The sequence below is a fragment of the Stylophora pistillata genome, chromosome 6 (genome assembly GCF_964205215.1).
Source record: "Stylophora pistillata chromosome 6, jaStyPist1.2, whole genome shotgun sequence".
Lineage (NCBI taxonomy): Eukaryota > Metazoa > Cnidaria > Anthozoa > Scleractinia > Pocilloporidae > Stylophora > Stylophora pistillata.
Window position 1 is genome coordinate 24,817,572 of NC_142524.1, and position 4,842 is coordinate 24,822,413.

The following is a 4,842-nucleotide window of genomic DNA, read 5'->3' on the forward strand; positions in this document are numbered from 1 at the left end:
TTTACCTACACTGGTATTGAGGTAAGATTACCGCAGAAAACTTACATCTTTGTTATTCTACGGATTTTCTGATGAGAGAGCTGAAAAAGAAAAGCACTTGTCGAGAATTAAGAGAGGCAAAAGTAAATATTAGAATAAAATGCAGAGTTTAAGTAAAAATTCAAAAGCGGCGAGATTTTCCGCTTTAGAGAAGAGCTTAGTGGTTTGGTGAAGCTGACAAATTTACCTACAGAGCTTTTCATGTCCAAACGCCAGCCCTGTAGATACTTTTCAACGCCGTGAACAGAAATTATAATGAGCTTCAGGAGAAAATTCTCGGTTCAAGATCGGGGAATCATATCGTTTAGGTATCGGAAAACCCCTCTGTCTAGAGTGATTTAAAACCGAGTTAATTGGGCCTGAACGGGGCACTTGAAATGATTCATGAAGTCTTTCGGGTAGAGAGACAGTGGCTCGGCATTTTTTTAAAGAGGCCAGGACAAGTAATCATTAAAATGTGTTTTTGCTTATCAGAACCCATGTTCCAGTAACCCTTGCTTCTTTAATGGGACGTGCCTGAGTGGACTAACGCACAAAAGATACCTTTGTGTGTGTCAAGCCGGTTACTGGGGAGAAAATATATATATATATAAATTTTGTAAGAGGTATTCATTTTGTGAAAGGACCTTCCTGAAAAATGTTCTAGTAAAATATTATAAGTAATTTACAATTCTGATTATAATGTTGTGGGTTTACGACGGTTTTATCTTTGATTCAGCAAATTGAAGATGTCTAAGGGTTCATTTAATTACAACCTGAGGCTGCAAAGTTTTCTCTAGATCTTGCCTCAGTATTTCTTCTCCGTGGTTTTCAATCTCAATCACAAACAAAAACTTTGATACTAAGTTATTTACACCCAGCTCTTCTGAAAATAAACGAAAAGTTTATTTCTCTCCGTAGCTTTTCGGAGTTACAAAGAATTTTACGATCAGATCAGTAAGTATGCTTGAGTTTGTTGGACACTTTATACACACATTGATGACTCTGAAAAACTTATCCAGATCTTGCACAGAATAATGACATGTACGAGCACAAGGATGAATCATTTGGTTTAATTTCATGCATTTTCACTTCAATTCAGTTTACTACCATTTTAAATCTTGGCTCGTCAGATGCGCATTGTTAATTGCCATAGTTTGCGACTGAGTAAAAAGTAAATGTTTAAGAACTTGTGTTCTAGAGAATAATACCTGCCTCGTAAAAGAAACAGCAACAACAACAGCAAAAAAACAACAGCAAAACAACAACAGCAAAACAACAAAAGCAAAACAACAACGGCAAAACAACAACGGCAAAACGACAACGGCAAAACAACAACGGCAAAACAACAACGGCAAAACAACAACGGCAAAACAACAACAATAGCAACAAAAATGAAACAAAAAGCAAACAAATTTGATATCTGGAAGGGATTCTGAGAGAAGGATCCCCTTCGTTCGAGACACTTGTACGGGATCATGCCACTTTCAGGAATTAAAGCCCTAAGCTTAAGTACTATTTAAGATTGTCGTTTAATTTTTTCCCCAAATGAGCCCTGTCGTGTAGCTGATTTGCTACTTACCCTGAATACGTGATGTATGCTGAACTGTACCTAAACGGTGCCAGCGACCTCAATATCAAAAGAATGCCAGGATCCCAGGAATCCCTGCATATGTATGATACAATGTCCGTTACAGAAAAAACCTCATTTAAAGAAATCACAAAAACTTCAGTTTCAACTAAAGCTCCTTCATGTGTGGATGTATTTTCTTCCAGAGCCAATGGAAACAAAGCTTACCCACTAAGCGTAGGATCGAAAGTTCTTCCTGTAAACTGTCACATGACCGACGACCTCGGAACATATGGAGGTGGTGGATGGACGCTGGTCATGAAGATTGACGGTAACAAGGTATCGAACAGTTGTGTGCGCAAGAGAGTCGATCCACTCTCTGTAGCCATAATTCAGTTTTCGACCGAACTGATAATATTTCCTAATTAGCAGGCTCACTTAGCAAAATCCACTCATAAAGTGGAAGAACGAAGATGTTTGATAACATATATAACATATGTGTAAGAATGTTGTGCGAGCCAACGCGTTCGGCGTATAATACGATTTTAAGTGACTAGATCTAGAGGGCACAAGCAATCGACAATTTACAAAGGGATCAAAAGAATTAAATTGACCATTTAAAACATATACACACATATAAACACTACGAACGGGTGCTTTTTTGTAAATTTACACCTTTTACCAGTTTTTTTTTTTTAAACCCTGATCATTTGAAACCCTGGCCATTATCAAAAGAACAAAACCTTCTGATTCAAACAGAGGGTATGACATGGGCAAAGAAAGCCAGCTTGCATTGGAAAAGTTGGCAGCTACTTTTGAAAAGGAGCAATTTTCAAATCAGAATAGTCTTTTATTATTGTGATCATTCCCGTCTGCTTTTTTAAACGCCTCCCGCAAACCGAGTTTAAGGTCTTTACTGATGGTAGGTTGCGGATGGAGCGCTGGAAAAAAAAACTAAGTTTCGTAACCGGTAGAAACGACCTGAAAACGAAGTTTCCTTGATGTCTATTTTATCTTTGGGTTCAAACAGATAGGAAAGACTTCAATTCAAACAAACTTTTGAATTAAGCTGCACGTACAATGAAATAAATTCCGCTAAATTGAAAAATTACAGCGCACGGACTAACTGAGAGATATAACAAGATATAATTACAACTCGCTCAAGTGAAGCGTGCGATTCTCAAAATTATTCAATTCCTTACCAGACCACCTTTGATTACCACTCACACTATTGGACTGATAAAAATGAGAGCAACATTCCTGGGTGAGAGACTGGGTTTGACGCACAAGAGACCAAATTACCTACCTTCTGGAACTCATCCTTCTCCAAGATCTGCCTCGGTATGAAGATCGACCAACAGCTCAGGTTCATTGTGATAAATAGCAGGCCAGCTCTCTTCACTCATTGATTGCTGATGGCCAATACCGCAACACCTCACTGGGCAGTGACACATGGAAATCACTGATTGGTCCACAAGCGTCTTTGCAGTATTACTGTAATAAGGAAGGATTCAATGTTGTGGATGGCTCTAGCTTCAATACTAAAGCAAGAATTGGTATAGTCGCCAACAATGAAGAGAACTGCCTCACATGCGATTCCAGGATCGGATTTGGTACTCACGGTTTCCCGAATGCTGGCATCAAGTGTGGAAATGTTGCCTTGCCAGCTAGAGTCAGCAGATAATGGCGAAGTAAACATCACAGCAATGGGCTATATACTAGTTCACTGAAAAGTGCACAGATGCTTTCGAGCCTTCCATTATGAAAAGATTAGTATTTTAGTAGGGAAACACTTTAGTTTAAGTGCAGCATTGCCACATGTCCCATTTGGCAAACAACTGACATCAGTGTTGTAAATGAGTATTTCGTTTGTCTCGACTTTCTCACAGCACTTAGATTCGCCCTAATCTAATTCAATAATATTTGTGTTTCACAATTTTATCTCGTCCTAGCGTTGTTATCACAATGAGTTTGCTACAGTTGTTACCTTCAGTTTCTTGAGGGCAGAAGGGGGGGGGGGGGGGAATTGATGGCTCATGAGGTGGATTTTCGGAAACCCAGGTTGGGAGAATACACAGCCCTTAGAGCTTGTTATACCAGGATCCGACAGGGGTTTCGGTTTCGCACCGTTCAGGCAACAGGATATCAGTCAGTTTAGGAAAGGGAATGACCTTTATTACAAATGATGTGTTTCTGTTATTAAAATACGATGGAAATTGCAATCGGAAGTATTTTCATAAAATAACAAAAGCGCAAATGTGGAAAGACAACGAGTACAAGTACATCTAGAACGTGTGAAATAAAAGATAAAAAGGTCACCATTCTTCGCTTGCCGAACGTCAGACGAACGAATAATAATAATAATATATCGATTTCTGTAGCGCATTTCCATGTAAATGCTCTAATGCGCTTTACAACACTGTGCGGGGGACTTTTCCAGACTGCCGGCGGCAGTTTAAAATTAATAAAGGAGAAATTTTACAGATGCCCCCTCCCCCCATTCCCAGTAAAGAGGCCAGACCATATCACAGTAATCTCGTGATGTGGGTTCTTTAACACCCCCTGCCGAAATTAACTAATTGATAGGTGCTGGAGACGGGACCTCCGGCTTTACGTCCTATCCGAGAAGACGAAGCAATGTGAGTGAAGCGTCTTGCTTAAGGACACAACGTCAAGCCCCAGCCAGGACTTGAACCCGGGCCATCTGACCCAGAGTCCAGCGCACTGACCACTGAATATGGAACAATCGTGTCTAGTGTGAGAACAGGCCCCTTAATCGGTATTATTTTTTAAGCTGAATAAATCGGCCATCTTCCCCTGCATTTATTAGTGGCATGTGTTAGTAACAGCCTTCTTCGATGCCAGGACGGCGTCGACAAAGCCCGGATCATCACGGATCGGATCACGGATCAGAAAAAAAATAAAAAGTTTGGAAAAAAATAGATATCAAAATATGCTAAGGATGCGGTGGACCTTCGAGGGCTTATTTTTTCGAAGTTTTGTTTCACGTCAAACTAATCACTGTTGTTTTGACTATAGTTTCTAAGAAAAATTTAGGTATTTGTATTTTTGTATGCATTTGTATTTGCGATATTTAGACAGGCCAGCCCAGTTCAGCTTGAAGCTGGTTTAAATGGGGGCCTGTACATCCCACCCATCTCACCTCTACCCACCCATCCCACCCCAGGGGAGGACATCCATCACACAGTAATCTCGTGCGTGAGAAATTAACGTCTCCTACCTCCAACCCTGCA

General features: G+C 40.1%; 1 pseudogene across 1 annotated transcript; it reads left to right on the plus strand.

The window, feature by feature from the left end:
- The first annotated feature begins 806 nt into the window (after nt 1-806).
- On the plus strand, nt 807-3,906 carry LOC148728989 (putative skeletal organic matrix protein 5; annotated as a pseudogene). Its single transcript, XR_015988779.1, has 3 exons — nt 807-975; nt 1,795-1,927; nt 2,794-3,906. The product of XR_015988779.1 is annotated as a putative skeletal organic matrix protein 5 (transcript).
- The last annotated feature ends 936 nt before the right edge of the window (nt 3,907-4,842 follow it).